The sequence below is a fragment of the Pogona vitticeps genome, chromosome 2 (assembly GCF_051106095.1).
Source record: "Pogona vitticeps strain Pit_001003342236 chromosome 2, PviZW2.1, whole genome shotgun sequence".
In the NCBI taxonomy this organism is placed as follows: Eukaryota; Metazoa; Chordata; class Lepidosauria; order Squamata; family Agamidae; genus Pogona; species Pogona vitticeps.
In genome coordinates, this window is record NC_135784.1 from 98,557,378 (window position 1) to 98,583,454 (window position 26,077).

The 26,077-nt window shown below is 43.2% G+C and overlaps 1 long non-coding RNA gene across 2 annotated transcripts in view; it reads left to right on the plus strand.

The window, feature by feature from the left end:
- Positions 1-26,077, plus strand: part of LOC140704478 (uncharacterized) — a 140,936-nt gene that overhangs the window by 13,485 nt on the left and 101,374 nt on the right. The window contains exon 1 of one of the 2 annotated variants that reach the window (XR_013541870.1): positions 6,920-7,698. The exons of the other annotated variant lie outside the window; for it this stretch is intronic. This is a non-coding gene — a long non-coding RNA (uncharacterized LOC140704478). Of the gene's footprint in view, positions 1-6,919; positions 7,699-26,077 lie in introns of those variants that run through there. 2 annotated transcript variants of the gene reach the window in all.

The window sequence follows — 26,077 nt, forward strand, 5'->3', positions numbered from 1 at the left end:
TAGACTGCAAACCCTTGAAGAATTGGTGGGACATGGGGCGGATGCACTAGAGTTGTGTGAAGGCCGTACTGTGATTTGTTCCGCTGATTGCTAATAAACAGATATTAACACTCAACTCAAGCCTCCTGTGTCAAACCCTGTAGATCCCTTTAATGACCCCTTACCAATGGATGATCTGGTATAAATATTCCTCTCTTGATGAGAGGACAGGAAGCTTTTGGGGCCTTTTGCCAGGGATGCCAGTATACAGTATCTTGCATCGAGAGCTGTTGTGTGAGACTTTGGCCTAGAATTCTTGCATTCTGCGCTGAACATAGCACTATTCACAATTAAGTTATCTGTTTTCTCATGGAAATAGTTTCTTCTCATGACTGAATGTGGTGGATGCAAAGTAACAGGCAATATATTTATAATGGAGAGGATCATGGAAACATGTCACAGAAAATGATTTTACTGAAGTAGAGTTTACATCTATTTACCTTTTTTGTCTGCCCCTTTCTATGCATGCATTCTTTCATTCAGTCTTTACAGTGAGAGTTAGTGCAACTGACATCCTATAATATGAGTTAACTTCATGAAGGCATAGGAATCAAATCAGGAAAACCACCACGGGATTCTGCCAAGGTCACTGTGATGAAACTGGATACTGAAAAGCGATTTCATGGTGTTTGGATTTTCGCCTCCATGAAGCAGACTGTAGATTTCATTTAGATTGGTGCAGAGCCCTGTTTTGTTGCATTTTATGGTGTTTTGCAAGGTAGGTTTTGTGGCACGGGTTGGCACATTATAATAGCAAACCCATGTTACAGTACTGTACTGTGTGGTATGAGAGATAGGTGTCAAGAAACAGGCAAATCATATTTGTCTACATTATATATAATAAGAAGGTTTTTCAAAAGATAATAACTATACTGGAACAGAGCCAACCAGAGTGATGCATTGATCATCATGGATGCATACAACAGTAGATGCAGTTGTGACAGACACTGATCAGCTAAAATTCTACCTTAGCAATGAGATAAGGTGTTGCAAAAGATCTCTTTAGAATTCCAGTTCCTGAGTCCAGGACCTGGGGTGGTATATGAAATAATATTTATGAAATAAATAATATCCTAGACAGGATCTTAAAATTTAGAGACATCACCTTGCCGATAAAGGTCTACATAGTCAAAGCTATAGTTTTCCCAGTAGTGATGTATGGAAGTGAGAGCTGGACCATAAAGAAGGCTGTCAAGCAAGGAGAGACAATAGTCCCAGGATGTAAAATGGATATCAATACTTTATTCAAAGATAAGCCAAACACGTTTTGGCTATTGCACTTTTAGCCTTCTTCAGGGGCACTGATATTATGCTTATGTTGAATCTGTCTCTCAGGATATTTTTGTGGACAGTTTCTCACTCCTTTTCGGATAATGAGCTGGCCCATAAAGAAGGCTGACCGCCAAAGAATTGATGCTTTTGAATTGTGGTGCTGGAGGAAACTCTTGAGAGTCCCCTGGACTGGAAGGAGATCGAACCTATCCATTCTCAAGGAAATCAACCCTGAGTGCTCACTGGAAGGAGAAATCCTGAAGCTGTGGCTCCAATACTTTGGTCATTTCATGAGAAGAGAAATCTCCCTGGAAAAGACCCTGATGTTAGGAAAGAGTGAGGGCAAGAGGAGAAGGGGATGACAGAGGATGAAATGGCTGGACAGTGTCATCAAAGCAACCAACATGAGTTTGACCCAACTCCGGGAGACAGTGGAAGACAGCAGGGCCTGGTGTGCTCTGATCCATGGGGTCACAAAGAGTCACTTCCATACATCACTATAGGAAAAAACATAGCTTTGACTATTCAGACTTTTGTTGGCAAGGTGGTTTCTCTGCCTTTTAAGATGCTGTCTAGGTTTGTCATGTGAAGTATTAGTTCCCCTCAATTAGGCAGTGGTTAGAATAGAACAGAACAGGAAAGGATAGGATAGAATCGTCATAGGGTTGGCAGGGACCTTGGAGGGCTTCTAGTCCAACACCCTGCCCAAGGCAGGAGACCTTATACCATCCCAGACCTCATATCATCCTGGACAGATGGCTGTCCCATCTTTTATTGAAAACCTCCAGCAATGGGGCACTCACAACATCAGGAGGCAAACTGTTCCACTGCCTAACGGTTCTCACTGTCAGGCAGTAGAACAGCTTGACTCCCGATGTTAGTTAGGCCTAATTTTGAGTACTGTGCCCTGTTTTGGGTACCACACTTTAAGGAGGATACCAACAAACTGGAACAAATTCAGAGGAGTGCAATGAGGGTGACCAGCGAACTGAAAAACAAACCCTACGAAGAAAGACTGAAAGAACCGGACATGTCTAACCTTGAGAAAAGAAGACTGAGAGGAGATATGATAGCACTCTTCAAATACTTGAAAGGTAGTCATACAGAGGAGGAGCAGGATCTGTTCTCAGCCATTCCAGAGTGCAGGACATGTAATAAAGGACTCAAGTTACAGGAAGCTGGAATCATGTTGAATATCTGGAAAAACTTCTTAACTGTTAAAACAGTATGACAATGGAACCAATTACCTTGGGAGATGGTGGATTTTCCAGTGCTGGAAGCATTCAGTTGAAATTTAGACAACCAGCTGTAAGATAGATTTTAATTTGAACTCCTGAATGCACCAAAGAGTTGGACTTGGTGGCCTTATAGGCCCCTTTTCCAACTCCATTATTCCATGATTCTATGAATCTTGAGCATGCTGGTGGTGGAGAGCATATCGCTTTCCAGATGTTATTCAGCTACAGTTCCCATCAATCCTGGCCAGCATGAGTAGTAAGAAAGCCATGTTTTTAGTTCCCAGAGCAATGTAGAGAAAAGGTAGAATACTAATGTCTCATCAAGTAAATGAATAAATGCTTGTTTTTAAGTAAGACTGGCAATAGCAGGTGGTAGATCACACTCCTCTGTATTTCAAACTGCAGAAAGTAGTCACCTGGAACAAGCCCAGAAGCAATGTGGGAAAGAAATACCCTTCTTCCTCCTTTAGAAGTCACTCTTTCTCTTGAGTTATATTGGCTGTAGAAAACCCTTGCTGCCAGAACTAGACATTTCTCACCTTCAGAACTTTCACAATTTAATTGGATTCTAAAAGCCAGGAAAAGAGCATTAATGAGTGTTAATCAACCTCCACTTCCACAGCCCTGTACATTGAGTGGGTTTTGCATTGTTACAGTGTCATCCATTCACACTTATGTGTGATATTATCATCAAGTGCAAAAATGCATTTAAGCTCTTGATGCAAATGAGATTTTTATCAGAGAAATCACACCCCACTAGCATCTTTTACAGAATTTGGACTTCAGTAAGTCTCTTGCTCCTCTTCTCTTCTCCTAGATTAATTTCACCTTTCTTGGCTTCTTTTGATACCCTGGTGAACCTACTAGCTAAATAGGTTTTATTAAACAGATTAAATAGGCTATGCAGTGTATTTTTATTTGCTACAGCATGTTTTCATTTTTTAGCTGGCCTATCCAATCCTGGCTGTTTAGTTTAAAGTATTTCACTGTATAAATAAGATCCAGCACTGTAAATTTATCCCTGTAACCTTCTGAGATTGTAATTTGATCTGTTTCAACGTATTTGGATTAAGCTGTTATCGAATTGGGTGATAAGTACAAAATCCTAGTTCATTTTTCAGAAAACATGGTTGCAGATCTCCAAAGTTTTGCTCTATCTTTAGATATTAACTTTTCAATGCTACACAGACGCCTTTCTTAAGAAGGCAAGTTAGAAAAGAATCTCACACTTTAATGCACCATCTTTTCTCAGGTTTCCCTTTGCAGTTTTTTTTAAGCCTTCCCATTAAGAAGCCTCATGTCATGACCATCCTTCTGTTATCACATTCATTTTGCCATGCCCATCATGACCCTCACGGAACATGGAAGGTTGGTCACATGTCCCACAGAAGTGGGACGAGACTCACCCCTGCTCTGAGACATGTTACAGTACATTCCTTGTGCTTGCCATGATACATTAGATATTATATAGAATTATTGCTGCAGTCCTGTTGTGCCATTAAGCAGACAACATAACTTTTAGTTGTGAATTGCCCTAAGCTTAGAAAACTCTGTAAGCACTATTGATTGCACATATGTGTACGGATGTATATACATTTATAAGGAGAGAGTAGGGACTACATTTCAACTATAGATGATAATTTTTAATTTTAAAATCACTTATTCCTTGACTGGAATATAAATCGAGGCAGATTATAGAACTGAAACTGAAGTTTGTTTTCAAAATCTTCGGTGAGGATGAAGCTTGCAATTAAAGGCCCAGTATGTATTTTATAAAAGCACCTCCTCTACACTTCAGCAACTGAACTGCTCACTAAAGTGATAGTTTTTCCTGGAAAGCTATTTGTTTTTCTTAATTTTCCAAAAACATTTCACCCATTCTGGGGCCTTTTCTTTCCCCTGAGGAATATACAGAATTTAGGCCTGCCTGGCCAAATCAGTTGGAGCTATCTATGCTCTCCTAGCCAAGCTCGACCTGACTTCTTTATTAAAGTAGCCCTATCTGGTTACTTTGCTTAACTAGCCCTATCTAGTTACTCACTACATCTGAGAGTAAAAATGCCAGTGCCTGCATTCTCCCTGATTAGCTGTGGCTTTAGCACAGTATCATTGGCTGGGATATGTCAAGAGTCTGTAACAATTAGTGTCAGTCACACCCATCTTGGCACATCGTCCCTGTTTTGTTCCCTTAATTCCCCTCCTATTATAATGCCTACTGGACATACTAGTATGAATAAGCCATCAGGAACAAGGTTGAGTTTTCTACCCACACATCAATAGGTAACAAGAATCTAGCATTCACAAAGAAAGGAAGTTATTACACTGCAGGCTAGCCAGATCAGTAAGCAGCCTCAACCATACAAAGTCCAAAAGCAGACAAATCCTTTTTCAGTCCTGCGGTTGCTCTTCAGAGAGATGATTTCACCAGGGCTAGACATTAAACTAACAACGTTAGAATTCTGAAAATATTGTCCCTCACTTTAAAACTGTTGTCCTCACTATGTATGAGAGAGAGAGGCTGAGAAATGGGTTGTTACTCCAAGTTTTACCACATAATATTAAGAGCTGTATATATCATATAACTGAATTATATAGATCCAGTTATAGCTTATATAGATTACATTTTGTATTATAATTTTGATTGGAAGTCTTATTTTGTAGGCAGCTGACAGGTACTGACTTTTAAACATTAACGTCTGGATCAAAATGCAGAAGTCAAAGTTTCTTCTTCCTGCCAGAGGAAAAGGTCTCAGTTTACGGAAGGTTATCTATCTATTTACACAAGCACATAATTATCCAGAAGGCTTATCAGGATGAAAATAAGCAAAGTTAGAATACTTCGGGTACTTACTGTACATGGCCATTGGGACAATATATGCATCAATGATCTCCAGTAACTGCAGAACAATTATTTTTATACAGAAAATTTAGAATTGCAACTTAGAATCAATTCACCTTTTTCTCAATTGCAATTTCAGCAGCTTCCTTAAGATTAGATTAGGTCAGAATTGAGAAGCAGGAAAGAATATCTTGGTAGAAATTTCAGGTGCACATCCGTCTTTATGAGTAAGGATTCCCTGACACCTTTTACAGCTGACCATATGCATCCCCATGTGCATATGCAGACATGTGTGCGTGTCCATTGTATTCATCCATAGTACATTGTATTCATCCAGGCCCTGTAACTGCAGGTATTAGCACAAACATGTTCACATTACACACGTGCATCCACCAAAAGGGAGACATGCATCCTCTTTTTGCACTTGCTAATAGCCCAGCTGTTGTAGTAGAAGTTAGGGCAAATAAAGAGCATTGAGATTAAATAAACGTCTATTTAGTGTTACTGAGTATGTTTTTCCTAAGTCTTCCTTTAGCTGTCTGATGCCCCTTTTCAGTCTGCAGTCTTAGTTTGCATATATGATTTCAAAATGACAGTCATCCTTCTGCTGCAAAGCACATCTTAAGGCAGCGGTCCCCAACCTTTTTCAGTCTGTGGACTGGCTGGGGAAGGCGGGGCAGCCCCGTGTTTGTGCACATGCACAAACAAGCGCTCTCTCAAATGAGAGCACACGTGCCCGTGCGAGCGCTCTGCTGCCATTTGTGCATGTGCATGAGCACATGTGCATTTGTGCGCATGTGAAAACGGTGGTGCGGCGCTCGCACAGGCATGCTGGAGCATGCGTGCAACTGCAAATGGGCTGTGTGGGGTGAGTGTGTACAGGGGGAGGTCTGTCTCGGTGGCCACGGACCTGCACCCGGTTGTGGACCGGGGGTTGGGGACCTCTGTCTTAAGGGATGCCTTTCACTTCTACAGTTTTTCAGTATGTGTTTAAATGTGTTTGAATACTGATCTTAGTTATCATTTTAATATGGTACTTGTTTAATTCTTTGTAAACATTTGTATACTTACTGTTTTAGCTTTTAAATACTGTTTTAGTGGTTTAAGCTCCCTTGGGTCCTTTTGGGGAGAAAAGTGGCATAGAAATATTTTAAATAAATACTTGACATCACAAGGAGACCATTTGCTAAGGCTAGTGCTCCTGATGTTTTTAGGTGCGTTTCTCTGATAATCAAGCACAAGGCATCTCCAGTCTAGTAACTCACCACTGATCATTTATGCACTGATCATAAATGAGCCAGTCACAATACCTCTCATTACCAATGGACAAATTGAGAGAGAGAGAGAGAGAGAGAGAGAGAGACAAAGGCCAGGTGTGTAGCATGCTGGCAGCGTAGCATAGCCTTTCTGGTGATGCCACTGCTCACCAAGTTGCTGCCAGTGAGCTGTTAATCAGCCACTCGTAAATCTCTCGTTTATCCTTTGTCTTCTCCAGCAGCTGAAAGGATTCTGTTGCTCCTGACTCCCTGTCTGCATGGATGTCTGCTTATGATCCAGTTCTCATCTATTAGCATAGGTTTTCTTTAGGCTGTTCAAACAGAAAATCAGAATTGGCATTAGCTATACTTAATTCCTTTGCAAATATGTCACTAGACTCTTCGAAGCACTGGCTTGGAAACAAATAGTTTTCTTCAGTTTTTCAGTATTGTAACTGCAGTCTGAAGGAGCTGTTTTGCAGTGCAGGCAGGAACTATATTGGCAGATGGTCCAGAGATACAAATGGTGTTTGCGGATGGTAGAAAACAAGGGAACAACATATGCTGAATTAAAACAGGCCACACATATATTTCACCAGACACTGCCGTGGGCATGAAGGAGAACTGCTAAACTTCTTATCCCAGTTCCCAGAGGCCATTCCGTGACTGTTGTCTCTGAAGTATCACAATTACTTTCAGATATAATCCTGAGCTACTCAATATCAGCATGCCTCTCCTATCTCCTTTTAAGACAAGCTTGTGACCTGCTGATGTTGTTGGTCCTCAACATAATCCCTTGCCATTTGGTTATGCTGTTTGGGGCTGATGAGAGTTGCATTCCACCAACATCTTGAGGGCCACACCTCCTTCACCTTGTCTTCAAGAACAGATCAGGTGCTGCTTCTGTAGAAGCCGGCAGTCAGACCCCTTTTTGTATTGGAAGCACTTCCAAGCAAGTTTGTATAAGACTGAGAAGGAGCTCTTTGCCAGCAGCTGCAGTTCATCTTGATAGACCTCTCAGCCTGTCAGTAATCTGTCCTCCCACCTGGGTTCAGTAAGTTAAAGGAGCGCACGCTGTGTGATGCAAAAGAGGTTGTGAACAGGACCTGCTGTATTTCCAGTGTTGTTGTGGCGGTGAATCATTTTGCACAGCTACGTGCATTTCAGAAGCATGCTCTGCCTGGATCAGAAGCTTTTGCTATTTTGAATCTTTTTCTCTTGCTTTTTATTCCAGTGGCGTAAATTGGGGAAGGGGGCTGATTTTCAGTCATTCACAGCTCTGCAGCTCCAGGGTTTTTCACTGTTCCAGAGGGTTTGCTAACCCTCTGGAACAGATGGGGGAGGCATAGGAGACTTAGGGGGAGATCAGATGAGGATGTAGCTTGCTTTTTGGTTCACTTTTCACATGATTCGGATGACTGTGTTTAAAAAGTGATCTATCTTGCCATTTTTGTGAACTGCTCTGCTCCTTTCTGACACACTCTCTAGGGCTGCAATGTATTTGATGTGATTGGAGGTGCTTCTGATTATCCTGTTCCGCAGTCTGTGTGGTTGCTTAATTTGCTCCCAAATATTGTGGTAGGATGAGTTTTATTTGGTAACAACCCTGTGATGTAAGCAGTGGATTGTGACAGGAGAAAGGAGAGTGGAGAAACCCTCTCCTTTATTTTCCATTTCTCTCATTAAAAAAATTATCCTAAGTGATACAGCACTATTTCAGATATAAGGAGTTATCCATGCTAAGCTGATGTTTTGCTGCAGTATTATGCTACTTATTAAATTAAACAATAAAAAAGGGGAAGATGCCATGGGCCACAGAATGACATCCACAACAAAAGGCAGGGAAAGGGTGCAGGCAGATGCATCAGTGATCAAAAGGTGAAGAAACTGGAGTGATCTGAAGTACTATCTGGAGCCTTCTCATAGAAGAAGAAACATCTTCCTTGTGAATAAAAAGAGTGCGAGCTAAAATAGATCATACCAAAGAAAAGATCTTTTTAAATGCAATCCAGATCACCCTGAATTCTCCCATCTACGTAATGACGCTCTTAAGAGGAAAGGGGAAATCAGTTTGGGTACCTTCTTCCCTGTTCAGCCAGGAGAGGCAGACAGTCTGTGAACAGCTTAGTGTTACTTTTGAATTAAGTGAGAACATAAGCACAGTCCTGTACGAGATGGAAAAGGAAGCTCCAGCTTCTCTTTGCACTGAGCCATTATTTTAGGGAGTGGGTAGAAGAGTTGTCCACTGGGAGTAAAAATAATCACATTTATATGGGAAATAAATGTGAAAGTGCCTGTTAGTTGCTCATTTTCCTATGTGATTATATGGCAAAACTGATCTGTATCTGGAATTTCTTCAGTTATTAAGGAGAACATGAAGCATTCTGTGCCCAAATTTGTATTAAATCCTTAAGGGACTGCTAATTAGTGAGCTAATATGCACTTTCCTGATGTCTGGATAAATACGTTTCTGTTGTTCATAGTAATCTCATCCTATTTATTCAGCTAATTGGAAAAATGTGTCCTTTGCAGTAACCAGTTAGGATTTTTATTCTCATTATTATTTTGATAATTCAAGAGCATTCTTTCCCTACTTTGCATGAAACATCAGAAATGTAATCTGTCCTTTGCACAATTGAAGGCTGACTGCAGACACCTGAAAGTGAAACAGGTGAATAAAATCTCCCCCCTCATCCTATTAAAACATTGTTTGTAATGACTATCTGTGGAATGGGGTGTTGCATATTTTTGAATACTTATATTGTGAGATGTTTGTGTGATCTTTTTACAAATAAGTCGCTTGTAAAAACCTACAACCCGAATAAGTAATGAGATTTAATTAAAACTCACGTGTGAAAATACAAACATGTGCCATGAAACTGTACAAATTAGATGAGATAAAGAACATTTTTCTCTCCTTCTTTTCTGAGACAGATAACACCTTTTGGGATTGTATTGTTAAGGCTTCATTTTTATACATATGTGCTGGTTGTTTTAACTTGCAGTTAGAGCTAAAAGCACATTAATGTTGCAGAAAGGTGATTGGGGCAGTCTTTCTATGTTTGTGAAATCAGACCACAAGGGACTCTCTCTATTAAGTCCTGACAAGCAATCACCAATCAAAGCAAACTGGTTTGCATAATCCCAGAGGTGAGAGGAATTTACCTTGTGACACTCATGCTCACGTTCGTTAATGCTTTCTCTCTTCCAGTCACAGGCTTCATTTAATGTCTGCTTCTGGCCTCACTTTTGAGTAACTGCTACAGGATTGCTCTTTTAAGCCTTCTACTATTTTTGCGTTTTTCTTTTATCTGCTTTTTTTTTTGAATAACCTCTCTTCAAACTTTATGGAATTCCAAATGTAAACAACAGTTTTAAACCAAGAAACTGGTTCACAATCTGTCCATGGATTTTGGAACTTTTATATACAGTATATATATTTTCACCAATGTCAGCTCTGCAATGTTCAACCTGTTGCAGACTTGTACGGAGTTGAAAGCTAGCATATGTCTGTGACTTTTTAGCAGTCTGATCAATTATCACTTACCCTCACATTCAGATTGATTAATATATTTAGAACATAAACTAATGGAATGCAACATTTTAATTGTACAACCAGATCAGTATTTCATCTTGAGCCTCTGCAGTCTGAGGGAATAAATACACAGCAATCAAATTTTATGTTTTTTGCAGCAAGCAATGCTTGATCTGTAGTGCTATCTATTAATCATGACAAGGAGCCAGTGTTGGTGCTATAGGTAGGCAGACCTGATGCTATTGCAGATGCCAGAATATTCCCAGGCTGCTCTTCCAGATTCATTCTGGGCCTTCCCTACTTTCGGAGGACAGACCTGTGTGTGTGTGTGTCTCACTAGCCTGTCCTCAGGTGCAATGGAGGACACAATCCCATTGCTGGGGCAGAAAGAAGATTCAACTGCTAGGCCAGTCTGTTTCTATATATGTAGTGAAAAAGGGTATCATATTGAACTTTGCCTCAGGCAGCAAAATGTCTTTGGCCAGCTGTGCAGGGAATCTACCAGCTTCTAGTTTCGCAAGTCACATAGAATCATCATAGATAATTTGATACACTTGTGTGTGAGTGATTCAATTAATGAGGTCCAGCTACCTTAACAATCAGGTTGCTCAAGATACTTCTGCATCAGACAGTGTATTCAGATTTAGTACCTTAAGATTTGGAAATTCAGTGTAACTATAATACTCAACAGCTACAAAGGATGTGACAAATGATGAGGGATGTCACTGCGATGTGTGGTGAGTGCTCTCACGCTAGAGGCATTCGAGACACCATCTGTCAGATATACTTTGGATTCTTGCATTGAGCAGATGATTGGACTCAACGTCTCTATAGGCCCCTTCCATCTCCATTATTCTAGAATGCTATGAAATACATGCAAAATCACATGGCGATTTCTTAAGTCTCACTATGCCATGAACACCTCCTGCATCAGTGAGATTTCCTGGCTTGTGCAAACATGCAACTTCAGTCTTGTTCCTGTCCTCCTCTTTTTTTTGCTCACTGTTATGTGCAGGAAGCTGCCAAATTTAGTGCAACTTAATGCCCTTTCCAAGATATCAAAAGCTCTGTTAGGGTCACTGTTATTTGGAAGTGAGTTGATAACATATGACAACAACAGGGAAGTCCATGACTTAATTAAGCCTGATATAAACTGGCAGAAACTCTGAACCTCTCCATTTCCTATGCAGGACATGCAAGATTGGATCTGTTGATAATTAGCATTAAATTTAAGATGGCTGTGGAGAAGGTTATTATTATTATTTATTAGATTTATACCCCACACCATCTGGCAGCTGGGCTACTCTGGGTGGCTAACAACACAAGAAAAGGTTGACTTTTATTGGAGTAGCAGCAATGGAAGAGTGCTTTTGTTTTTTTACTGCTGTACTTTATTCCTGATCTAAATCACCCCAGAAAATGGCAAATGTATATGGTGATTTTCATTGGGAAAATGACATGGGGGAGAAGGGTTAACATTTTTTGTAAAATGGAATATCTTCTTCACTTTTCCCATATAATGTGTACTTTGTACTGCAGGGATATATAATACGTATTCTGTATAGGTACTGCACCTTTTGCTAGTGGTCTGGATTACAGAAGTAGGCAGGGGTTTGTCCTTGATGGCCATTGAGCCTCGTGGAGCAGTGGTTAAACCGCTGTACTGCAGCCAAAACTGTGCTCACGACCTGGGGTTCAATCCCAGGTAGCGGCTCAAGGTTGACTCAGCCTTCTATCCTTCCGAGGTCGGTAAAATGATTACCCAGCTCATGGGGGGGGGCCAATGTGTAGCCTGCATAATTAACTTGTAAACCGCCCAGAGAGTGCTTGAAGCACTATGGGGCGGTATATAAGCAGCACACTATGCTTTGCTTTTAAACTTGTTTTCCTATATAGAAAAAGACACTGAGTTCTGTGTTTTTCTTATGTGGAGAGAAGGACTTGGCCAGAACTAGGAGGATCTCCTTCAGATATTTTTAAGCACTGGCTTGAGAAAGTATGTGGAACTAACTGAAATCCTCTTGACAGCTGTGATCACTTGGGGTATATCCTTTTATCTCCAGTCCGTCAATAGAAACAAGAACAAGATCCCCTTTGATGCGCACATGCCAAGCAGGGGGCTATAAACATTAGCATCGAGTACATGGGTCTTTAAAGAAGGGTGTGGGCTTGGAGAGGAAAAGGATTTCTCTGGGATTCTATACCAGATAAGAAAGTTCTGTGAACTTACACACTAGAGTTTCTCCACAGCTTTGTTGACCAGAATATAGAAACACACATTATTTCAAGAGCTGCATCTTGGAATTTATAATCCTAACTAGTTTTCACAAGGTGTCTCCAAGTGCTATTTTAGTACTGTGTACTATTAATATTTTTACATTTACATTCAATAATATTTTAAAACATCATCTTTCAGGCTGCAGTCCTTTGAGTGAATTGTATTAGACCAAATATTGTTCCCTTCAGAGCTGCTATGCATAGAAGCCTGCTGGAGGTTGCAAAATAACTGTTCTGTTAGGAGATTTGTTCTGATTTGGTTATATAGTAAACCAATATCGACTGGTATCTCCTTCCCAATTTTCTATCTTCAAACCAAAATTCAGAGTGACAGAACATAATTATATGTTTCCACAGCAAAATGTTCTTAGTTTTGCATGAAATTATTTCAGAATTCTATTTGCCTCTGTTATTCATATCAAACATCTGTTTAAATATATTTTGACACTCTCTTCAGCCATAAGAAATGAATTGCTGCATAAAATGAACAATTTATACCATGACTCCAGTGTGGATCACAAAACTTAAAAGTTTTATTTCCCCTGTAAAATGTACCTACCTTATGTTTTTATCGCTAAGATGAAAACTTTTAATACTTTTAATATATTATAAAAGCAAAGTATATGAATAAGTACATCTTTGCTTTAAATGTTATGACAGTGTTTTTTTGTTTGTTGTTTGAAAAAAAAATACTTGGCACCACAATATGATGATGTCAGATGGTATTTCTGAGTGCTTTATTAAATGTTGGCCAATATCCTGTTGCATTGCTTTGTCTGCACAATGAAAGTGATGTCACTGGCCATAGTAGTAGATTGCTACTAATTCTTTTTTAATTTTGGGGGTGAGTATGATTCATACATACAAAATCATTTAATTTTGGGGGTGAGAAGACTCTCATGAGAAGAGAAGACTCCCAGGAAAAGACACTGATGTTGGGAAAGTGTGAAGACAGGAGGAGAAGGGGACGACAGAGGATGAGATGGTTGGCCAGTGTCATCGAAGCGACCAACATGAATTTAACCCAACTCCAGGAGGCAGTGGAAGACAGGAGGGCCTGGCGTGCTCTGGTCCACGAGGTCACAAAGAATCGGACATGACTAAACGATTAAACAACAACAAATGATTTTCTATTACAGTGGTGCCTCGCTTAACGAGTGCCTCGTTTAGCGATGAATTCGCATAACAATGTGTTTTTTTAGAAAATAATATGCACCGTATAACGATGTTTCCTATGGGCGATTTTCGCTTAGCGAAGTTTGGGACCATGCTTCGCATAACGAATGCGATTTTAGGTCCCCTGCTTCACTTAACGATGTTTCTTTTTTCAATTTAAAAAGTGTCTTAGAAGGGTCAAAAACGGTTCTAAATGCTTGGATTTGTTAGAGGACCCCCTAAGTCAGGGGTCTCAAACTGTGGCCCTCCAGATGTTCTTAGCCTACAGCTCCCAGAAGCCTTCAGCACCACCTCTGCTGGCCAGGATTTCTGGGAGTTGAAGTCCAAGAACATCTGGAGGGCCACAGTTTGAGACCCCTGCCCTAAGTCATGTGCAAACCTGATTTGGCTTTGATCTGACTTTTTGTTAATTTATGGTGAATTTTTTTTTCAGCCCATAGGAACCAATGGACCTGTCAAAATCTGACAGCTCCATGCTTTCCTATGGGGGAGAAAACAATTTACCATAAATTAACAAAAGTTCAGATCAAAGCCAAATCAGGTTTGCACACGACTTAGGGGGTCCTCTAACGAACCCAAGCATTTAGAACAGTTTCTGAGTCTTCGTTAATTTTTTGTGAATTTTTTCTTCCCCCATAGGAAACAATGGAGCTGTCAGATTTTGACAGCTGTCAAAAGTTGGGGGGAAAAATTCACCATAAATTAACGAAAAGTCAGATCAAAGCCAAATTAACTTTTGCATCCGTTTTAGAGGGTGCAGAAGCTAATCCAAGCATTTAAAACCATTTTTGACCCTTTTACTTAAATTTGCAAAACTTGACTTCGCAAAGCCATTGAAATGTATTGAGTTGGCTTCAATACATTCCAATGGAGGAAACATTGTATCGTTTAACGATGTTTCCTATGGGTTTTTTCGCTTAAGGACGGCAATCTGTGCCTATTGGAACGGATTAACCGGTTTCCAATGCATTCTTATGGAAAATGGTGTTTCACATAACGATGTTTCACATAACGTTTTTTTTTTGAACCAATTAAAATCGTTATGCAAGGCACCACTATACTATGTATGCTGAAAGTGAAAAAGAATTCCTTTAATTATTGGCAATTTGCCATGGGAAGTGACATCACACCTATTCTACAGGTGGAGCTAAACAACAGGGTTTCTGGCCATTAAAGTACAGTAAGGATTGAAATGACAAAGGGAAACTCCCACGGAAAAGTTAACGTGATTTGGGCTTTTTCATTTCTGTGAGCAAAGGGAAGCACGACAAAAGTGTGCAATTTTATGTGTAGTTTGAAAATGTATAACCCTCTAATAATACAGTGGACCCTCGACCTATGGAATCAATCCGTATTGCAACGGTGGCCGCAGGTCAAAAAGTTGGTGGGTCGAGGGTCCATTTCCCATAGGAATGCATTGAAAACCCTGTAATCTGTAACCCGCCCAAGAACTCCCCCACAAAAAAAATTAAAATAAAGACACCTTACCTGTCCAAAGCCTTCCAGGGGCCCCCTGCTGCTGCCATCGGCACTGCCCAAGGCCTCCGAGGGCTTCTGCTGGAGGCCTCTCAGAGGTCCCTCGCTGCTGCCATCGCTGCTGCCTGAGGCCTCAGAGGGCTTCGCCGCTGCTGCCAGAGGCCTCTCGGAGGTCCCCTGCCCCTGTAGGCTTTCCCAGGGTGGGCTTCCCCAGTATTCCCAGTCTACTACCCACGCTTTCCCAGGGAGTAGACAGGGCCTACAGGGAGAAGCCCTCCCCTGGTAGGCCCGGTCCACCCTGGGAAAGCCTTCATCGGCGGGGTGGGGGACCTCCGAGAGGCCTCCCATGGTTGCAGAGAAGCCCTGGAAGGCCTGCGGAGGTCCACCTCGCCGCTGATCATGCCTCTGGAGGCACAATCGGAGGTGAGGGGGACCTCCGCAGGCCTTCCCCGCTTCCATTGGAGGCCTCTGGGAGGTCTTCCCACCGCTGATAGTGCCTCTGAAGCATGATCGGCAGCCAGGGGGACCTCCGGAGGCCTTCTCCATTGCCATGGGAGGCCTCTCGGAGGTCCCCCTTGCCACCTATTGTTCTTCAGAGGCACTATCGGTGGCGGCGGGGGACCTCCGAGAGGCCTCCCATGGCAGTGGGGAAGGCTTGCGGAGGCCTCCCGCACTGCCAATTGTGCCTCCAGAGAAGCTCTGGAGGCACGATTGGCAGTGGGGGACCTCCGGATGCTTCCAGGGCTTCTCTCTAGCCATGGGAGGCATCTTGGAGGTCCCCCCTGATATGGATCGTGCCTCCAAAGCGGGGGGGGACCTCCGAGATGCCTCCTATGGGGGCGGAGAAGCCCTGGAAGGCATCCAGAGGCACAATCGGCAGCCTACGGACTGGAAGGGGGAGGCAGGGAAAGTGCCAAATTTGAATTTGGTGCTTTCCCCGCCTCCCCCTCCGATCCGTAGGTCGATTCACCGGCCGCAAGTCGATTGGAAATCTTGCGGCTGGAGAAGTCCATACCTCGAAAAGTACGCATGGCTCGCCGTGTGTACATTGAGGATCCACTGTACTAGAATTGTGAGTCATTGAAGCTGAATGGTAGGGAAGTCAAGACAGACAAAGGGATGGTATTGATGGAGTGTATAATTAATGGAATTGAATTTGCTATTGTAAGATGCATTGATAGCCACTACTTTCTCTTTATTTTAAAAGAGATATTGACACATTCATGGAGGGAAGAATATCTGTGCTTGCTACTCATGATGATGGTATGTCAGATGATTGCTTCTGAATGCCAGTAGCCAGGACACATGGGATGGAAAGTGCTATTGTGCTCATGTCCTGTTTGAGGGCCTCTCATAGGCTTTTGGTTGGTCTCTGTGTGAAAGAAGGTGCTGGAGCAGATAGATCCTTCATCTGATCCAGCACAGCTTCTCTTATCTTTTTAAGGAAGAGAGAAGGTAGGACCACTGCTTCTTATAGCCTTCAAGCACCATATGAAGGAAATGGTTTCTAGCCCTACTCTGTACATGTCTACATCTGGTATCCACCATGGGAAGTGAAATTTGTTTTGTATGTCTTTGCTTCAGAAGCAAATTTTGTCCCAGATGTATGGACAACAACATTTGCACTTTTGATGGACATTTATCCAGAGAGTAGGCTAAGAGATGCTGAATGCATGCCAACAAAACATAAATTAACATTAACATCAGTGAAAGAATGCATTTGATTTTGCATACTGTGAGATCAAGAAAGGAAAGGATGCTTCTTGCTTCTTCCTTTCCCTTTTTAATTTCCCAGAGAAATTGATCTGCTGCTTTTCACTTTTTAACCCTGTATCCCATTTCTTTCTGAATAACTAAGCAATGTGATCTTCAAAGCATTGCACTGGTGGGGAATCTGTGGAACGAAAAGAGGCTTGCAGAGAGAGGGTTTGAAGCAGTCTTCCATGATATCTCGAGGAACACCTCCCTCCCTCCCCCCTTTTTCTTGGCTAGATTAGAAGCAGAAAATAGTGACAAAAATGCTGCTGCAAAACCCTTTGAAGTGCTTCTCTCTCCCTCACTGGGACTGACAGTGGTGAGTTTTTTGTTCTCACCTGGAAAGCAATCAGAGTTGGCCATGGGAGACCAGACTTGCATGTGCGGCTTAACAAAGGGTTTCTCTGATGCTGTGTCCAGCAGTCATTTTGAAGAGTTTCCACACTGTTGTGCTTCATCAAGTTCCAGATCAAATGTAGACACTGCACAGCCTTGGGATGAGTGTTGGGAGTATTAGGATCCATATACTGCAAATCACTTAAATAAATACCGGAACACAGATTGCGAATGCCAGAAAGGGACTAAAGTGCGGCCTTAGTTTTTCAAATCCTGAACCTAGCAAAACATTCAGCTATGCACAGCCTGTTCACTTCAGGATCCAAGGAGAGGAAAGAACTGATTCTAACAGCCAGTTTGTCGTTATTATAAGCAAAGCTAGCAAGTGCTTCTACCATCAGCACACTTGAAATGCAGATGACTGTGGGTGTGAGCAGGAATCTCTGTACTGTATATGTTGTAATAGTTTGAGGGGAAAGCCTCTCATCATACCTTCGGTTTCTTTTTCTTTTTTATATTTTGAAGCATGAGCACAAAGGCAAAGCTCTGGAATGCCTCTTTTATTAAGTATAATTAAACGGAGGCACATACTTAACTCTACCTCCTCTAAGAATTTTCAAAATCTCAGAGGATCTTTCTGCCTAATAAAATTTCAGTGTGCTGTTACTTTGGCAACCCGGAAAGAAGCTGAATAGGGAATGGGCTCTTAGTGAAGAGAATCTGTGCAGAGGAAGGATACATAATGTTAAAAATATACCTTGAATGTCTAATGGCAGCAACAAGTGGTTTAGGTCTCTGGCTGCTGAGCCAGAGGTTGGGAGTTTGATTCCCCACTGTGTCTCCTTAACAGGGGCTGTATTCGAAGATGCATAGCTCTGCAATTCTAAGATGATGATGGATATATATTATTAAAACAAGCAAGCATGGAATGACTGGGAAAACAGGGGCTAGCTTTGCATATCCATATTGGCTGTCAACGATGTATTCCATAGAAAACAGTGAAATCCCTGTGCTGGGAGCAGAAAATGTCTATCTTGCCCAGGATTCCTTTTCCTACAGCAATCTGCCAGGGCCCTCCAGGGAAGCCACCAGCCAAGCAGATGTAGTGGAAAGCAGCCTTCTACTGGATGTCCTTGGCATCTACTATTCATTGAGCTGTTCACTCCCTCTCAGTATGGAGGTTCCATTGAGCTATCAAATGTTAGCAATTTGAAGCATACTATAACCACATCTTGTGGTAGTGAATCACATAAGACAACTGGCCATTGCACAAAACCATACCTTCTTTGATGTTTCATAACCTTCCTGACATATTGCCAATTTCTAGCAAACTTAATTTTGTGAACATCTGTGACATTTTGCCTCCGTTACTTTCAGTTCAACTCTAAAATATTTTCCCCGTCTTTGCATGAAAGATGCTGCAGTCCACTGTAGTTGCCCTTTTGACTGTATTTTCCAGTTGGGTGGTGGTTGTAGAGAGATGGTGGAGACTGAACATGAGACCATATGTGTGCAATGTAGCAGCATGTGCTGATTCAGGTGCTGGTCTGTATCCACGCACGGTTCTGTAGTACATAACAAAAACTACATAGCATAGTGAAATGTGTTGGCTATGGTTAACCCTTTAAGCCCTTTTCCTGCAGAGGAAGCAGAGGAAGAGGAAGCAGAAGGAGAGCAGTGTCTAGGAGGACATTCTATTTGGTGTGGGTTTTTTCCCCCTACGCTTGTGGCCTTTTTAGGCTTACAAGGGTGTGTTTGCTCTGACCTTTGTTCTCCGTGACCATATGGTCTGAGGGGGCGGGGGTTTAGCTTCAAATAATTGCTACCAGAAGTGTGTGTCTAACGGCACCCACAATTCTCTGAATGTATTTTTTAGACTCTAACTTTGTAAATAGGAAAGACAAATGGGAGTGCATACACCTGGGGTAGGAGGGAAGTTTTAGGGGGAGGATCAGACTTCCTCTCTTTTTAATTCACTGACCAATCACTTGAGAAGATACGGGTATGTGGGGCTCGTTAAGATTGGAAGGCATCTGTCATGAGTGCAGCCGAAGATCCGGAACCTGAGGGGTTAACTGTAGCTGAGTAGAATGCTGAGCAATTAGAAACACAAACAGCTGAATCGCCTCCAGATTCTCCTCCCCCAGTAGACAGGCTGAGGGCCAGGCTTCGGGGAAGACTTATGATGAAAAGGTCAGAGGATTGCTTGAAGGCTGCTCACAGAAACATCCGATCAACTAGCCCTGAGTTCTGACAGGATGAAAAGGCTTCCAGCAGTTCAAGGACTGTTTTTACTATATAAGCAGCTCTCAGACATCTGGAAGTCCATGGAAGCAACAAGTCAAACCTCTGGCTTGCATCTGCGCTCCTGACTACCTTGAACCTTGTTCTCTGGACCTTTGGCTTTGGACTCTGACCCTGGACTATGTTGTGTGAGTTGGCTTTGGTATTTGGATATCAGCTCTGCATTCTCTGAATTCCTAACATAGGACTGGCTTATCGGACTCTGCTGTTGTAACCCCTGGGAACATGACAGATAATCCCATCTAGGAGAAGGAAAACTCCAATTTTAAACGTCCACTGCCTTGTGACTATATCCACTGATGGAAAAGGCTTCAGGAGTTAACCTTGAGGCAAAATTCAGAGTCCCAGAGGCTGTTTGTGACTGTGCACAGTCACGCCTGGCAACTAATGTGACATCGCTGGGACCAGTTGTATTGGCTCTTGCCTTTCCATTGGACTCCTTCAGTGATGTGGAGAGGGGGGATTTTCAGCTTGAGTAACTGTGGGTATATATGCCATAACCTACATGCTTGTTGTCATGTACTCATGCATTGTACCATGTTGATGTTCTTTGTGCAGTTTGTTGCTGGGCAGAATACACTCGACGCCCTATTGGTTCAGGCCATTAGTTATGTAACCTACAGTTATATTATGTAACCTATAACACAATAAAAGGAGTTGCCAGGCATCGCTGAGGCAGAGTGAACAGTGAAGAGTGTTCCTGTACTTCAGCCGATGATCCTGAGCACGCTTTGAACCTGATAACTCGACTGCACTCTCCTTCATTTCAGAGATCTCTCCCTCCGGACTCTTTCAGAGATCTCTCCCTTCACCACAGATTGCCAGAGCCAGATTCCGACACAGTCTATCCTCCATATTATTTTACCCAGGCTTCATGCTCTGGAGAGGACACTCCAGCTTTGCATAAAGCATTGAAACAACACGGGAAGCAGCAGTTACTGGTTATAAGTCTTTGCTCGATTGGCGTAGCCGTAGAGCATGACGCCAGGGGCTACTTCCAGTGGTGGGAGAGGTCATTGCACCCCACTAGGTAGCTACCACCCACCTTAAGCTGGGTAGTCTCCACCCAGTCAGGTGCTGCCTTGTCATGGTCTATTAACCTTATAGGGTGCGTGGGGTTTAGGGTGCAAACTAAGAAGCAGATTGATAACCCTGCACCATGAAACAATCATAAGAAAACTTCTGCCCTAAATTTGGACACCTGGAATGTTTGGACAATGACCCCTGGATTTTCTGAAATAGACAATGGGTGCAAGACAGCTGTCATTGACATGGAACTGCATAGGCTGCATATGGAGCCTGAAAAACCCACAACAACCAAAAGTAGAGGAGCTTGCTCAAACAATTAAGGAAACTCTTCCAGGCCCCACTGGTGCAAATGCACCTGAACGATGGGAACATCTCAAGAATTCTGTTTATAATACTGCCTTGTCCACATTTGGCAAGAAGACCAAAAAGATGGTAGACTGGTTCGAAGCCTATTTGGAGGAGTTGATGGCAGCCATCGAGGAAAACAGGAGAGCTCTAGCAGCATACAAAGCCTGTCCAAGTGAGTACAGTGGAACCTCGGCCTATGGAATTAATTCATATTGGAACTGTGCCTGTAGGTCAAAAGGTTTGTAGGTCGAATATGAATTTCCCATAGAAATGAATTGAAAACCATTTAATCTGTAACCGGCCCAAGAACCCCCACACAAAAATTAAAATAAATAGAACTTACCTTTCCAAAGCCTTCCAAGGGTCCCCCTCTGCTGCCATCGCCGCTGCCTGAGGCCTCCGAAGGCTTTCCTGCTGCTACTGGAGGCCTCTCGGAGGTCCCCCGCCCCCGCTGACGCAGGCTTTCCCAGGGTGGACTGGACCTACCAGGGGAGGGCTTCCCTGGTGGGTCCAGTATACCAGGCTTTCCCCGGCAGTAGACTGGGCCTACTGGGGGAAGCCCTCCCCTGGTAGGCCCAGTCCACCCTGGGAAAGCCTGCATCGGCGGGGTTAGGGACCTCCGCAGGCCTTCCCCGCCACCATAGGAGGCCTCTTGGAGGTCCCTGCCACCGCCGATTGTGCTTCAGAGATTCAATTGGCAGTGGGGGGGACCTCCAAGAGGCCTCCCATGGCGGCGGGGAAGGTATCTGGAGGTCCCCCTCGCCGCTGATCAAGCCTCTGAAGCACGATTGGCGGTGACGGGGACCTCTGCAGGCCTTCCCCACCGTCATGGGAGGCCTCTTGGAGGTCCCCTCCCCACCACCGATTGTGCTTTGGAGACTCGATCAGTGGTGGTGGGGATCTCCGAGATGCCTCCCATGGTGGTGGAGAAGCCCTGGAAGGCATCCAGAGGCATAGCATCCTACGGACTGGAAGGGGGAGGTAGGAAAAGTGCCGAATTTGGCACTTTCCCCGCCTCCCCCTTCCGGTCCATAAGTCGATTCTCCAGCTGCAAGATTTCCAGTCGAGCCGTGTGTACATCGAGGGTCCACTGTACAACTTGCAGGTTCTTTGAGTTGCTCATAGCAAAGTTCAACAGACTGCCAGGAGATGTTCTAATGATTATTGGCTTCAGCTCTGCTCTCAGAATCAGACAGCAGCGGACACAGATAATATCAAGGGAATGTATGACAGTATCAAACAGTCATTAGGTGGAATACAAAATAAATTTGCTCCTTTGCTACAAGTGTGATCATCCAGGACCAAGCACAGCAGATGGAACTCTGGGTGCAGCATTACTCTGTACTACATTCCAGAGAGAATGTAGTAACTGAAGAGGTATTAAATTACATTGAGTGCCTGCCTATCTTGGAAGAGTTGGACAGTGAACCAACTTTAGCAGAAATAAAAGTGGCCTTGGATTCCTTTGCATCCGGCAAGGCACCTGGGAAGGATTACATCCCTGTTGAACTGCTGAAGTGCTGTAAAGAGATCATCACCACTGAGCTGTATGAAATCTTATGTCTTTGCTGGAGGGAAGGTGGGGTATCACAGAACATGAAGGATGCAAACATCATCACATTGTACAGGAACAAAGGTGACGGAGCGACTGCAATAACTGCCGTGGCATCTCTCTTCTCGGTGTTGTAGGGAAGCTGCTTGCCCGTGTTGTGCTGAAGAGACTCCAGGTGCTTGCAGACAGAGTATATCCAGAATCACAGTGTGGATTTTGAGCTAATAGATCCACCACCGACATGGTATTTTCCCTCCGACAGCTGCAGGGGAAATGTAGGGAACGACAGCCACTCTTTGTGGCCTTCATAGATCTTACAAAGGCCTTTGATTTGGTTAGCACAGACAGCCTTTTAAAAATACTTCCCAAGGTTGGATGTCCACCTCAACTCCTTAACATCATCAGGTCCTTTCATGAGGAAATGAAGGGCACTGTAGTTTTTGATGGCTCAACATCAGATCCCTTTGACATCCAAAATGGAGTGAAACAGGGCTTTGTCCTCGCACGGACCCTGTTTGGGACTTCCTTTTGCTGTCATGCTGTAGCACGCTTTTGGAACTGCAATATAAGGTGTCCATCTCCTTGACGGCATATACCAAGAACCTGACGGCATGTACCAAGATCTAGGTCTGTAGAGCCTGTGTCTTGAGTACACTCCTGTACTACAGTGAGTCCTGCACCCTTTGTGTACGGCAGGAGAGGAAGCTGAACATGTTCCGTATGAGTTGTCTCTGACGCATTTTTGGTATCACCTGGCAGGACAAAGTTCCAAACATGTAGATTAATCCTAGAATGAGCTGGAATTTTTTTAGCATGTAGACATTACTGAAATAGTGATGTCTACATTGGCCTGGACATGTCATGAGAATAGCTGACAGTCAGATTCCAAAAGACCTCTTGTATGGAGAAAGCGCCCTAGAGGAGGACCACAGCTGCAATACAAGGATATCTGCAAGCAGGATCTGAAGGTCTTAGGAATGGACCTCAACAGATTGGAAACCTTGACATCTGAGCATTCAGCCTAGAGGCAGGTGGTGCATCATGGCCTCTCCCAATTTGAAGAGACACTTTTTCAGCACACTGAGGCAAAGAGGCAGTCCCAAAACCAGGAAAATCAGGGTGCTGGACAGGGGACAGATTGTATTTGTCTTCAGCGTGGAAGGGATTGTGTGAATGGGTTCACTGTCTATGGGGGAGGGTTCTTCATCTAAGGCAGGAAGAAACAGTCGTCTTTTCAGTTTAACAATTCCTGGTTTATTAACATTTAACGGATCAACATTAGTAGAAACTGGTCTAGAAAACTCAACTTGGGTAATATGCCAAAACTGTCCATAGCTGAGCCGGTCCTTTCTCCCACAGAACTCAAAGGGGTGCAGGACCAAACTTCTCTGCGTCGGTCGGTTTCCGCAGTCGGGCACTCCGCACCACGCAGATGGTCCCACAGCATGGGTGCCTTGCCCAGTCTCCTTCCAGCGGTGGAGTGTTATAGCTCACGTCCAACCGGATCATGCGCCGTCCTCTACCCTATTTCTTAGGAAACACCACTACAGACCATTCCAGAGGTTCTATATTCACCTTCTCTCTCCTTCAGGATGGGGTCAGGGAGCAGTCCTCCTATTCTCAAGTGAGGAAAGTCCCTTAACAATTCCTGCGTCTTAACCCTCTCATACTCCCGCAGCTTCTCTAGCGCTCTCTTTTCCACAGCTCAATCTCTATCTCAAACCGGCGCCCGTTCCCGGTATTTATATCCTCCTGCCAAACTGACAGCTCTTGTTCTCCACCTATCGCGTCCTCTCCCTCCTCCGCTAAACTCACTTCAAATCTCCCGCTCTCCCGTACTCTCTCATTTTCTCCAGCGCTTTCTCTCCTTCTCTCATGTGCCTCCGTACTTTCTACTCCCCCTCCTCTCAGATTCCTTTCTTCAGCAGGGGACGGCACACTCTGTTCCAGCACTCCTTCACAGATTGTCCCTCTCAAATTGGCCTTCTCAACCATACTTGACCTATATTCAGAGCACGTTACCATAGTCTCTCGAGAGTGAAGGATGTCTACAGGTTACTCCTGAAATATATATAGAAACAGATAACTCTTTATTTCTACTGTATGGGGCTATATCCTGGATTGAGCAAAGGGCTCAAATAGATCACATCCAAGGTTGCCTCAAATTTAATAATTTTATTAATGCAGTCTGTTCTTCTATGCTATGCCGTAGCAACTTTTTTTAAAATTCAGGAGGAAAAGGTTTCCTGCATAATTTGGTTTGCTCTGAAAATACTGTGGCTTTGAATTCCATGCAAAGCTTTAAAATGAATCATATTGTCAAAATCCGTGCATTAGGAACAAATTCTTCTCACAATATATGTGTCTTCGTGCTATAATTGATAAACCAGCAATATGTGGAAATAATTGAACAGGCTGGAATGGAACTTTTAGAGGATAGATGAGGAAAATGGGAGAATAATGAGTGCTTGTAAATAAAACCCACAAACAATAAATTCAAATTAAGGAGTGACAAGCTGTAAACAATCAGTGCAGCATTGTTAAACTGAACCATGCTGCTTCTTTAGGGAAATCCCATTCTGAAAAATATTGGGAAAGGACTCAGGAGAAGATTAAGAAGGAGTGGGCTTTCTTGTGGGCTTCTCTAAATGTCAGGCAGGAGGCAAGTGTCTGATTTAGCCCTTGGGTTCTTTCCTCAAATAACGTAGCTTGCATAATGAAACCTGAGGTACTGCCAGATCCTTTTGCTTCTATCAAAGTTCAATCAATCCTGCTTTTTGCTAGTTTCTGCATGAAAAGTGCTCAGCAGACGAAGAATTGATTGAAGCTTTGGTTAGGCTGAAGTAACAGCTTAATGTGGATAGCTGTTTTAAGTGAATAAATCAGGCAAACCTCAGGGCTAAATTAGTTGTTACATGGCAGGTGCACATAACAGTCTCTCACTAGTATTTGTTTTGTAAAAAAAATAATAATGAAAGGCTGCAAACTTGATTGCTGAATAGAGAACCATACTTGGAAAAACTGCTTTTTTTGGTGAGTACAACACCAAGATTTCCATGTCAGTATTATAACTGGTTGTGCTTCTGGGAGGATTCTGGGAGCTACAGTCCAAAATATATTCACGAAGGCTTTCACGCCTGGGATCTGATGGTTGTTGTGGGTTTTTCAGGCTCTTTGGCTGTGTTCTGAAGGTTGTTCTTCCTGACGTTTTGCCAGTCTCTGTGGCCGGCATCTTCAGAGGACTGGAGCAGGAATCCTGAGTACACTCCTGTACTGCAGTGAGTCCTGGACCCTTTGTGCACGGCAGGAGAGGAAGCTGAACACGTTCCGTATGAGTTGCCTCCGACTCATTTTTGGTATCACCTGGCAGGACAAAGTTCCAAACATGTAGATTAGTCCTAGAATGAGCTGGAATTTTTTTAGCATGTAGACATTAGTGAAATAGCGACGTCTACATTGGCCTGGGCATGTCATGAGAATAGCTGACAGTCAGATTCCAAAAGACCTCTTGTATGGAGAAAGCGCCCTAGAGGAGGACCACAGCTGCAATACAAGGATATCTGCAAGCAGGATCTGAAGGTCTTAGGAATGGACCTCAACAGATTTGAAACCTTGACATCTGAGCATTCAGCCTAGAGGCAGGTG